General features: G+C 33.6%; 1 protein-coding gene and 2 pseudogenes across 14 annotated transcripts in view; 2 read left to right on the forward strand and 1 right to left on the reverse strand.

The window, feature by feature from the left end:
* Positions 1-13,529, reverse strand: part of EHBP1 (EH domain binding protein 1) — a 308,435-nt gene that overhangs the window by 263,849 nt on the left and 31,057 nt on the right. The gene's annotated exons all lie outside the window — the stretch shown is intronic.
* LOC120621595 (39S ribosomal protein L36, mitochondrial-like) lies at positions 10,816-11,170 on the forward strand (annotated as a pseudogene).
* LOC120622168 (uncharacterized) lies at positions 12,758-12,876 on the forward strand (annotated as a pseudogene).

Raw genomic sequence — 13,529 nt, forward strand, 5'->3', positions numbered from 1 at the left:
TATATGATTTTACTTACATTCTACCTTAAAATAGGTAGAAAGTCCCTTTTCTCCTCTCTTCTTGATTGTCTCCTAATGGTAGAAACTAACTGTAAGCCATCTAATATAGTCTGAGAAATAGAATTTGCACAGCTCCAGCATCAGAATAGAACACAGAAAGGTGTATTTGGAGCTAAAAGAATGTTAAAGAATCAATATAGTACTTAATTTTAAAGTTTGGATGGGAGAGAATTCTAGATTCAAAATCACTGTTCCTTATAAATTTAAAGTCATTTGCTCCTTTTCCTTCTATCATCCAATGTTATTCATCCTGAGTCTAATTCCTGCTATCGTGATTTACATAATCCATTAGATGCTCCCATATTTCACTACCTACATAGACCAATTTAAAAACCAACAAATCACTTTTTTATTAATAAAATAGTAAATGATTTAGTAATTAATATATAATATAAAATATACTTTAAGAAAAATATATTGTAGTACTACTTTGCAATCATCTTTAGTTCATCGAACATTTCATGAACTTCATTAATGTAGTATTATTCTACACTTTAATGGCCACGAAGTATTCCTTTATAGGGATTGCCGCGCAATTTAACCAATCCCCCAAGTGTAGATGTTATTATCATTCAAGCTTTTTATTTTTTTTCTGATTTTATTTTATTATTTTAAATGCCAGTTTTTTCATACTATATATACAAAATTTTTTAAACATATATACATAATTTTTCTCCCTCTCGTCCCTCAAGTTTTTTATTATTATAAATAACAAAATAAATTTGCTTATAGATGAATATTTTCACAAGTCTATGAGTAAATTTTTATGATAAATTTCTAGAAAGAGATTGCAGGGTCGAAGCACAGTTCTAAGGCTTTTAAGACATACTGCCAATCTCCATTCAAAAGGTCACACTAATTTGTATTCCTTCAAGCAGAATCAAAATTATCCCACACTTACAGCCAATAGTGAATATTTTTATTCTTTTATAAATATGAAGAAAATTATAAAACCTTACTGAAGCACATAAAACAGATCTACTCAAGTGGAAAGGCATATCACATTCTTAAATATACCACTTTTGACATTCTTAAATATACCACTTTTGACGTTATAGCAGTCTAGATAACCCAAAGGGTCCTTCCAATGCAAAACAAGTAGATTCTGGAAAATGTACAGTGTGTTTAAACATATTGCTAGGTTCCCTAAAAGTAGGAGAATTCTCTAAGGAACACACCCCCAACTTCCCCTTAACTACTTAAAAAAAAGGTGAAGGGTGAGGGGTACAAGCCATGAGTCTAGTTGATATAAAAGCTGGGATTTCTGATCTGTAAGTAAACTGGAGAGGTCATGCCTTGAGGGCAAATGCCAATACCAGTATTCCAATTGGCAAATGCCAATACCAGCACTGCAAATACTAAGGCTGAGCAAAGTGGCAGAACTGAAACTGATGCTTTCCATTGAACCTTACTTTTTAGAAGATGGCTAAAGTGGTCCTGCATCAGTAGCACTGCCAGATCCCTGAACAGATCTTTGGAGGACAGAATCTCCAATTTAGGTCTTCAGCAGTCCCACAGATTAAAGGGAAAAAAGATACAAGTTCACACTTAAAGACCAGTAAGTAATTGAGGTGGTAAGCTAAATTTAAACACCTATCCCAATAGAAGAACAATTATTTTTAAATGTCCATATAAAGCACATAGGACATTCAATTATAATGCATAGGTGAATATGTATAATGAGTTCAGCTGAAGAATGATAGCCACCAGGTTAACAGTGGTTATCTTCAGGCGATCTTAAATTTCTCCTTATACTATTACATGTCTGAATTTTTATAATGAGTATATATTATTTATATAATCATAAAAAAGCTACATTCATTCTAAAAAAAAATGTTTCAGTGTTATTACTAGCCATTTATGTTTCTTTTATGAAAACATATTCATGTCCTTTGCCTGTTTTTCTGCTCACGTGGTAATCTCTCTTATTGACACATTTTTCCCAATTTGCTAATTGCAATCTTGTTTATAGTGTTCTTACTACTAAAAATCTTTAAATTATTAATTAAATATACCAATATTTTACTTAATGGTTTCTATTCTGATGAATTTTTAATTTCAATCTTTTTCTTCTCCATCAATACCTAACATCATAAAAAGCAAGAATATTAAAGATTTTAGAATATAAAGAGACATTCATAATGTTCTCCATTGTCGATTTCTGCTAGACCACTTCTTCTCCGTATCTCCTTCAATTCCTACTCATTTGTGGCTCAGTAACTACATGCTGACAGATTATCTTTGTGGACCTAAAAATGCTGACATGTTGTACATATAAAGTAAATTTACTTTTGCAATTATAATAAAGCAACTCATGCAACACTAAATTAATCTGGATCAGAAACACTTCTCATTAACAAGCATGCTTCTAAAAAGTATCACAGATATAAGCAGGAAGGATAGGCTTCTGCTTATGGAAAGACAGAGCAGATATACTTCTTCCTATTCCTCCCACTAAGGACAATAAAAACACTGGACATTATTTATGAAACAAACATAAGATGACTCTGGAGGAAGGAGAGAAGAAGGCAGACTGCCTTGGGAACTCAGCCTCAAATATCCCGAACTTGGAGCTGATGAAACTAGTAACTCCCAAATACCAACAGGTTCACACATAAAAAGCCCCAAATGAAGTTAAAGAATCAAGAAAGGGGCAGTCTGGCAAGACCAAAAGCTTTTAGAAAACAATCACTCTACATCATTTGAACACCACAGAAAATTTGTGACTTCCACACCCCAACATATGCCAACAAAGACTGAGTGAGGTACCTAGACTTCCATCTTCATGAGACTGTAACAAGATGCCTGCCAGGGTGGTGCCAACAGAGGCCATGTAGACAGCCAGGTTTTTTATCTCCGCCAGACAGTATCAAATCTTCACCTACCTGTGGTGTCAGCAGAGACCACAGCAGGAATGAGGTTCTCCCCATCTCCACTGATGCCCAAGTAGGGAAACAGGGCTTCTTGTTGTTACCAGGCAGAGTTGTGAGTTCTCAACAGTACCAAGTGATGATGAAAGTTCTGACTCTTTATCTGGCCTTCTCTAACACCAACCCAGTGGGAAGTGGGAGTGGTGCCTCACTGCTGAGTGGAGGTGATAAATTATGTATATATAATGTAATAACTAGAGCAGCCACTCTAGTTATTACCAAAAAGAAGCTGTAACAAAGATACACTCAAAAACACTATAGATTTAAGTGGAATTCCAAAAATTGTTCAAGTAACCCACAGTAAAGAAGAGAAAACAGAAATGAAAAACAGAAACAAAAACTAAAATGGCAGAAATCAGCCCTAATATAGCAATACTTACCTTAAGTGTAAATGGTTTAAATACAAAAATTAAAAGATAGACGTTGACAGAGTAGATTAAAAAACATGACCCAACTAAAAGCTGTCTACAAAAAACTCAATTCAAATGTAACAATACGAGCAAACTGAAAGTTAAAAGATGAAAAGAGATTTATAAAGCTAACATTAACCAAAAGGAAGGCTAAATTAATACAGAAAAGAAGGCTTCAGAGCACAGAAAATGATAAGACAAGAAAGGATCATTATATAACAATTAAAAGGCTGACTCACCAAAGAGACATACAATCCTAAATGTGTATACACCAAAAAACCAAGCTGTGAAATATGTAAGACAAAAGCTGATAGAACTGAAAAGAGAAATAACCTGCAATTATATTAAAGATGTCAATATCCCTCTGTCAACAATTTATAGAATAACTAGACAGAAAGTCAGCAAGGATGTAGAACTTAACAGCACCATCAACCAAAAAACCTAATCAACATTTATAGAATACTCCACCAAACAAGAATAGAATATATATTTTTCTCAAGTGCCCACAGAATGTATACCAAGATAGACCATATTCTGAGCCATAATACAAACCTCAACAAACTTAAGAATATTTAAATCATACACAGTATGCCTTCTCTGGCCCCAGTGAAATCAAACTAGAAATCAGTAACAGAAAAATTACGTGAAAACCTCCACACTTGGAAATCAAACAACACACCTGTAAGTAATACCTGGGTCAATGAGGAAATCTCAGGGTAAATCAAAAGATACATCAAATTGAATAGAAAGAAAAATAAAATATATTGAAATTTGCGGGACATAGCTAAAGCAGTGTTAAGAAATTTGTAGCAATAAATGTACACCAGAAAAGAGGAAAAGTCTCAAATCAACAATTTAAACTTCCCCATAAAGAACCTAGGGAAAAAAAGAGCAGAAGAAACTAAAAGCAAGTAGAAGGAAGGAAAAAACAAGGAGCAGAAATCAATAAAACGAACACAAAAATAATAGAGAAAAATTAACGAAACAAAGCACTAGTTCTTTGAAAAGATCAGTAAGATTGACAAAACTATAGCATGGCTGACAAAAAAAAACAAGGGGGATACGAACTACCAACATCAGGAACACATCCAGGGATATCACTACAGACCCTGCAGACATGGAAAAAAAAAATAAGAAGAATACTACAAACAACTCTACGCACATAAATTTGACAATTTCAATGAAATGGACCACTTTCTCAAAAAAACGCAAACTCCTACAACTCACCCAAAAAGATAATTATGAAAAAGATAATTAGAATAGCCCTAATAACTATCAAGAAAATTGAATTCATAATTTTAATACTCTCTAAAAAGAAATCTCCAGACACCCTTTCCCTGGAGAATTCTACAAAACATTTAAAGAATAAACACAATCTCTTCACAATTCTACACAATCTCTTCCAGAAAATCAAAGAGGAAACACTTCCCAACTCATTCATGAAGCTAATATTACCCTAATACTAAAACCACACAGACAGTCCAAAACCAGAAAACTACATCCCTATAGCTATTCCTTAACAAAATATTTACATAAAAGGAATTATACACCATGAAAAAATCAGGTTTATTCCAGGAATGCCAGGCTGTCACAGTATTTGAAAATTGATCAAAGTAATCCACCATATTAATATACTAAAGAAGAATTACATGGTCATAGTAATCAATGCAGAAAAAGCATTTGACAAAATTTAATACCCATTCATAATAAAAACAAGAATAGAGTGGAGATTTATTAACTTCATAAAGTGCATTTGTAAAAAACCTATAGCTACCATTATAATAGTGAAAAATCGAATGGTCTCTCTCCAAAATTAAGAAGATGATAAGGGTATCCACTCTCACCATTTACTCTGCACAAAGCTGGAAGTTCTAGAGAGTGCAATAAGGCAAGCAAAAGAAATAAAAGGCATACAGATTGGAAAGGAAAAAATAAAAACTTTCCTCCTTTGCAAATGGCATGATTGTCTACAAAATAAAAACTTACCAAGGAATCAATAAAAGACACTCCTAGAATTAATAATTGAGTTTAGCAAGGTCACAGGATATAAAATAAACATATAAATATCAACTGTATTTCTTCATGTCCCAAAATTATAAATATTATTTATAATTGCTTAAAGAAATGAAATATTTAGATATAAATGTTTTCTAAGAAAACATTGAAAGAATTTGTATGTTGAAAACCACACGATACTGATTAAAGAAATCCAAGAGGATCCAAATAAATGTACAGACATACTTTGTTCATGGATTGGAAGATGCAACATAGCAATGTCTTTCAATGGGTGAATGGTTAAACAAATGGTGGTACATCTATACCATAGAATACTATGGTACTCCGCGACAAAAAAGAATGAACTATTGATACATGCAACAACCTGTATGACTCTCCAGAGAATTATGTTGAATGAAAAAAAGCTGGTCTCCAAAAGGTTACATACTATTCCATTCGACATTCTTGAAATGACAAAATTATAGCAATGAAGAACAAATTAGTGTTTGCCCAGGATTCAGGAGGGGTAGAGATGGGAAAGAAATGGGTATGGCTATAATAGAATATGAAGGATCCTTCTTGTGAAGGAAATGTTCTGTATTTTGACCATGTCGATGTCAATATCTTGGTTGTACCATAGTTTTTCAAGATGTTACCATAAAAAAGAAAAACAATAAAGGGTACACAGAATCTACTATTCTGCCTCTGAATTATCTCAAAATAAAAAGTTTAATAAAAGTAGTCTTCAGAAATATACACTACGATAGTTCCTTCCCTTCCTATAGGTACATGCCATTCCTTCATGAAGAAGTGGAGCCTATTCCTTCTCTCTCCTTGAATCTGAGCTAGTCTTAGTAATTTGATGAATTTATAGGACTTTGCAGTGTAGGTCATAGCCTTTCAGCTTCCACCTGTCTTCTTGGAAAAGTTGCTTTCGTAGAAGCCAGATGTCACATAAGAAGTTTGATTACCGTGAGACTGCCATGCATGAAGTAAGTGATGCTAACTAGCCCATAGTCCAGGAATCATACAAGTGAGTAAATTAGCTATCTTGGACATTCAGCCCCAATGGATGTTTGAGAAAGAATCAAGGCACTAGACATATGGTCCCTTTCAAGCTTTCCCAGCTATCTTTTACCCTTTCGAGCCATCCCATATGATACCCTATAAATTGAGGAGCAGAGATAAATCACCTAATGCCCAGTATACTAAACCACAGGTTTGTAAGCATAACATCTAGTTGTTAATTTATACCAAGGTTTGGCAAACTTTATCAGTAAAGGGTCAGAGAGTAATTTTTTAGGTTTTGAAAGCCACGCAGTCTCTATTACAACTACTCAACTCTGGGGTAGTATCACAAAAGTAACCACAGATAATATGTAAATAAATGAGCGTGGTTGTGTTCTAAAAACTTTATGGATATGGAAGTCTGAATTTCATATAATTTTCATGTGTCATGAAATAGTCTTCAAGTTTTTAAAAAATATTTAAAAACATAAAGTTTATTCTTTGTGGGCTGTAAAAAAATTGGTTGAAGGTTACATTTGGCCCTGTGGGTAGTTTTCTAACCTCTGGTTTATACCATTAAGTTTGGAGACTTTTTTATACTACAATGGATATCTGGAACACAGATGAAAGTGTTTAAGGTAAAGGAAAATAATTCTGAAACTTATTCTCAAATTATTAAAAAAAAAAGAAATAATACATGTGTAGAGATATAAAAAGAAGACAATGATAAAGCAAATGTGGCAAAACGTTAACATCTGATGAAGCTCAGTGAAGGCTTAAGGAGTTTTTTAGTCTCCCATCCCCACCCCATAACCAATGTTGATTAACATTTGGGTATATTTTCTTCCAGCCTCAGTGCCAAAATAAATATAATTACTCCTTTTACCTTAGGTAAACACCAAAATGGCCCCATCAAGTCTTTAAGCAACAAACTACCCTTTCTACAGTGACACTTATTGAATCCCTTCTACTAATTAACATATGTGCTAACAAACTTACACATCAGTGTTTAAATATTCAAGTTTTAAAGAAAAAATGATCTGTGAGTATGTGTGTGGGAATAAGAATGTTGGGGGTAGGAATGATAACTAATGATCCCTCAAAGCTCTATAAACTAGGAAGGTTGATTTTTACTTTACTTGTGAGTAATAGCAAATTATACTTGCTTGCCCTCAGGAATAACCATACTGTATTGTGGTGGTTCTCAGTTTGAAGATTTGGGCATGTCATTTCAAAATAAATATATTTTTAATTTTAAAATGAAACCTGGGAAAAAACATCAAATAATGTTACTAGCTAACTTTTAAAACAATTCTATCAGTTTAGAGAGAAGCAAAGAGGTTAAAGAAGTCACATGAGAACAAACACAAGTCCATATACAAAGAGACCGCAAAAGGTATCGATCCAACTTTCTATATTTATTTTCTAAAAGATATTACCCTAGTGAAGAACTCTAGGAGATGAAAGATTTTTAAAATCATAAAGAAAAATACATTACTATTCATAATGATAAGATAAGAACGCAGTACATGCAATAGCTTCTTATGCTACAACTGTAACACTGATGGGGGGTGTTTTGTTTTGTTTTTGAGTCAAACTTCTACCTCATTCTGACCTTTCTACCAATCAACTTTCACTGGATCATGAGCCTCAATTTTCTGAGATTTATAACTACATAGAAACTAAAGTGATTAATAACATAAAGCCAATATGACTTTAATTTATGGGAAAAAATCAATATTAAAAGCATTAATGTATTATCCCTAGAAAATAAAATATGCAAGTGTTCCCGATAAGTCACAATCAATGTAACTGATACCAGCTACTGCCCCATACCTTCTCAAATCAAAAGCAGTATTTAAAATTTTACCTTTTAAAATGTGTAGATGTCTTAAAGTCTTTTAACTCTTATTTTAAATTCTTTATACCAAAATTGTAGTTATAAATAAAAATATGTTTTTAAAATTTGAATTTAACTAAAAGCTTTGAAAGTCCAGAGATTCCAAGAAATCAGTAGTTTCTGAATTAGAGTAAATTAAAGGAAAATAACCTATCATTTTCTTCCAAAGAGGGAACAGAACAATGTAATATCTTCTATGTCAAAATCTTTGAAAAGATCAGCAATGGAGTTGGTGAGGACTAGTTTTCTTGTCTCTGTCCTTCTCATATACTCTTGTGCAATCCCTACCCTGATTTCTCCTAGCTTGCTCACAGTAAGCCATGCTTCACTTCTTACCTTACAAATGTCTCTGAATTTGGAGCCTTACCAAACCTACCACCAATCCTCCTTCCACTTCCTAAAGCTCCTAAAGCACTGGGTTGTAAAAGTCACAACAATAGAATTTTTGAGAGGTGCAATTTAGCTTGGAGATCTTGTATGATCTTTTAATTTTACAGATGTATTCAGCTGGACAGCAACAGGGTAAGACTAGAAACCAGGGCTCCTGACTGAAATGTTCTTTCATTTTGCAAGCCTTCCTTACTTAAGGAATAAGGGCATGTTCCAGGCTGCCTCTGTCATTTTACTAAACTCTAAAATCTCAGATTTGGAAAAAAATTTAAAGATTTTCTTGATAGTCTAAACGCCTACTTAATCTAGATACACAAATGCACTCTGTATTATGCCTGCCAAGCAGTTACCCAGATCCTATCTAGATCCTAGGGAATCCATTAGCTCCTCCCAGACCACCCAGTCTACCTTCAGACAACCCTGATTGTTCTCCCCTATGCTGAGAAAAACCTATCTCTCTAAAAGTTCTATCCATTGATCCTAATTCTGCTTCTTGGTGCCAGGCTGAATACACCTACTTGCATTTCCAAGAATAGCCTTTCAGATAATATAAACAGCCCACTCTATATACCCTGGAGTATTTTCTCTTTTGTAAGCTAAATATCAACTCCTTAAACCTTACCTTGTCTGAATACAGTCCAACTTGCTTATAACCATCTTAAACTAGGATGCCCAGAACTGAAGCTAATACTCCAAATGTGGTCTGACTAGAGAAGGGCCCTTAACTTTCTTTCTTACAGACCTCCATTAATACAGTTTAAGAACACAGTTGTTTTGCTTCTGTTTTATTAACAACCACATCACATCAGACTCATAGTAGGCTTACCAACTAAGATCTTTTACTTAACTCTTAAGTCAAATCTCTTCCACTAAACACTTACATGGCAGGAATCTTTTAGACACTAGTGCATGGCTTTATATTTATCCCATTCAATGTAATCTTGTTAAACATGGCCCATGATTCTAGCCAATTGAGATCTTTTGAGAGCCTGATTCTTGATTCCCATATCCGCTATAATTTGAAACATGGCTTCTATATTGCACACAAGTAATTGAAAAAAATTAACAAAATAGGGACAAGCACCAAGTCTTATGGTAAGAACGCAGAAATGTTCTTTTGGACTTAAAATAATAAATTATCCAATTTCCAGAACATATTTTTTTCCATCTTGATAATAACACCACGGAACTTAGCAAACCCTTTACTGAGCTATAAATGTGGTATGTTTATCACATTTGCTTCATCTCTCAAAAGAGCAGATCTGTCAAAAAAAATGAACTCGGTTTTGTCTAACATGACTTTTTCTTAGTGATACCATTCTGGTCTCTTCCATTATTAACTGCTTATAAATAAACCACGGTTTATGTCATCTGTTTTTGAATCTTCCTAAGGCTCAATGTTAACTTGCTTAGTCTACAGCTTGAAGAAAAACAAGCAAATAACAACAACAAAAAATTATCCTTGCCCATCTCTAGGTTTCTATTCTAGATCTCTCCTGATCCTGTTCTTTTTTAAAAAATTACCAGTGGAAATGTAGATTTTTCTCTTCCTTCCTTTGAAGGTTCTGATAAAAAAAAAGCCTAGTTGAGATTTCTTTTTATTTTTAACTGTACCTTTCATATTCTTTGATTAAGTAATCTGCTTATCAAATTACATTTTAAAGCTATAACTTTTTATAGCCCTTAGTCTGATACCAGCTTGAAACTGCAGTAGTATTGTGCCTGGAATCTAATTATCTTTTCAATGCATATCTAGTTTGTATTTTGAATAGATTATCTTAATTCTGTGTGCTAACATTCAATATCTCAAAATCTGCTTGTTTCTATAAGCAAATACCACATTCATTGCGTTCAATAAAAATCAATTTTGCTGCTAGCAATAAAAGTATACTATGATTTCTATTTTACTATCTCTGATCACACACATTAAGAATGGATACCCATGCTGGAGCAATTGGATAGCTATATGGGAAAAAACAAACCTCAACCTCTATCTGACATTATACACAAATATTAACTTGAAATGAATCATTGACCTAAATGTAAATGCTAAATCTATAAAACTTCTACAAAAGAACTTCTAGAGAAGCCAAGGCAGGTTCATCCTGAATTCAGCCACAACATGGCAGCTGTTCTGATCAGGAAAATGATGGTTTTTGTCATGAATCCTCTACTACATCTGAGTCATTGTATAGCAATCCTCCACCATGCGTGCACTATCCACACTCCTGCTGGGTCCCCCTGGTGCTGCAGTTCAAGTGGATGCAAAGTCTAGTACAGCTGTGGTCTCACTTCTCTCCTACTGCCTCTTGCCCTGCCTGCAGCCTGCTCTGGGGTTCAAGACCAAGGGCGTCATCAAGAAGCGCTGCAGGGACTATGACGCGGTGAAGAGGAGCAGGCAGTGGTTCATCTACTGCAAAATGAACCCAAAGCACAAGCAGAGACAGATGTAGCTTCTTGGATTGTAAAATTATGTGCAAAGTTGTACCATTTCCCTGAGAAATGATGTTACCTTATCAAAGAGAAATAAAATGTAAATGTTCTGTCGAAAAGAAAAAGCTATTGGAGAAAATCTTCCTGAAATCTCTTGCAATATGCAAAGATTTCTTAGCTAGGACACAAAACATATAAGAGAAAATATTGATAACTTGGATTTCATCCAAATTAAATGTTCTTAAACATATTGTAAACATGAAAAGGAAAGATACAGAATTGGAGAAAATATTAGTAATGCTTCTATCTGCCAAAATGTTGGTATATAGACTATGTAAAGAGTTCTTAACAAATTAATAATAAGATGGTAAACAACCCAATTTTTTAAAATAGGTGAAAGATATGAATAAACAGTTCAAAACAAGATATACGAATGGCCAATAAGCACATGAAAAGATACCCAATAGCATTAATCATCAAAATGGCTAAAATTTTGATTAAAATGTTTAATACATAACTTGATTACAGACCATCCTAATAACAAGAGGCAAATTTCAAAGCTGAAAATTTCCATTGACATTTCTAAGAAAACAACCTAATTATATAAAATTCAACTATTAAAATAACATAATCATATGTAACAATCTGCTTAATATATCAATCTCATGTGACCTAATTTATCCATTCATTTAAATATAATTAAGAGCATTACGTGCAATTGGGAAAACTTGTAGCAGAAGAATTTTTCTTTTATTTATTTATTTGTTATTTATTTATTTGTTTGTTTGTTTATTTTTTTGTGCCTACTACAGCACCTGGTCTTCCTAGGTGGTCTTCCTAGGTAGTCTCCCTCCAAGTACTAACCAGGCCCAACCCTGCTTAGCTTCCATGATCAGACAGGATCGGGCTTGTTCAGGGTGCCATGGCTGTAGACAATTTTTCTCCTTCTCATTCTACAAATTAACTAACACCTTAATTATTTCTTTTAGTAAACACTAAAAAATTGAATAATTCAAAGTTAAAATACAGTCTATCCCAAACAGTGTGTGAAACACTTATTAAGTGCCTACTCTACATGCTAGGTACAGGCTTGATTAGTAAAATCATTGTCTAAAAGTTTTACAGTCAAAGGGAGAAAAAACATAATGCATGCAAAAGCATCAAATATTAGAATTCAAATCTCATTGTCCTAAATGTGTTAAAATTTCCCTCCAACAAAAACAGTTGCTGGCTCACATTCTTCTCTCTTTTTCTCCTTTCAGCCCTCTCTCCCTGTTTGTTTGTTTTCTTTTTTCATGATAGACATTTCAATTATGGTAAAAACTCCTTTACTTTGTTGCTATAGGAAAGAAAAGGCACTCAAATTATAACACTGAATTGTTTTACGTGGAATGGAGTCTATGTACAGTCTGAGACCCAATACAATTTGTCACAAATTTATCATAATCCAGTTTCTTTCAAGCAAATGTCATCTCCAATATACTTGATATACATGGGAAGTTAATGTCTCAACAAATATTTTACATATTTGAATAATTAATGACTTGCCAAAGAGATATTTTTTTAGGAGTGCTTCAGAGACATCGTTCCCAAATTTCATGCAGAAGGAGCCATTCTAAAATGCAACCTTTGTCTATGGCCATGCCACCCTGAACAAGCCCGATCCTGTCTGATCTTGGAAGCTAAGCAGGGTCGGGCCTGGTTAGTACTTGGATGGGAGACCACCTAGGAAGACCAGGTGCTGTAGGTGCAAAAAAATAAAAAACAAGGGATTGTAAGCTGACAAGGTCCTTGCAGTCTGTGAGGTCAACCAAGGGTTGCCTCACCTAAAAAAAAATAATAATAAAATAAAATAAAATAAAATGTTTCTGTGTGAAATCAGAAAGTTAGGATCTTGTCCACAATAGGCATATAATAACTTTCTCCACAATATAAACAATTTGACAAATTAAGACCTGAGTTACAATTTTAAATTGAGGATCCTGAGTGGCAGAGAGGTTATTATAGGATATCTAACATAGAACCAGTAGTTACTACCTTATTTACTTTAGTAAAGATGCTATTGAAGTTGTCTGGCTCTATTTTACATAGATCAATTCCCTTCCTAATATAAAGCATTCAGTTTCCACTTTTCCTTTTTACCAGAATAATTTAAAATTCATACATAATCAAAAGAAAATACACATACACGAGAAAAGATTGAGACACTCTCACAGAAAACTAAATGGTATCCTGAATTGAACCCTGGAACAGCAAAGGGGCATTAATAGAAAAACTAGTGAAATCTGAATAAACTCTAAAGTTTAGTTAATAAGTAATATACCAATGTTTGTTTCTTAGTTTTGACAAATGTACTGCAGAAATGTAAGATGAGAACATTGGGGAAACTGAAGCTGAGTTAGG

This window comes from Pteropus medius, unplaced genomic scaffold, assembly GCF_902729225.1.
Source record: "Pteropus medius unplaced genomic scaffold, Ma_sr-lr_union100, whole genome shotgun sequence".
Classification (NCBI taxonomy): domain Eukaryota; kingdom Metazoa; phylum Chordata; class Mammalia; order Chiroptera; family Pteropodidae; genus Pteropus; species Pteropus medius.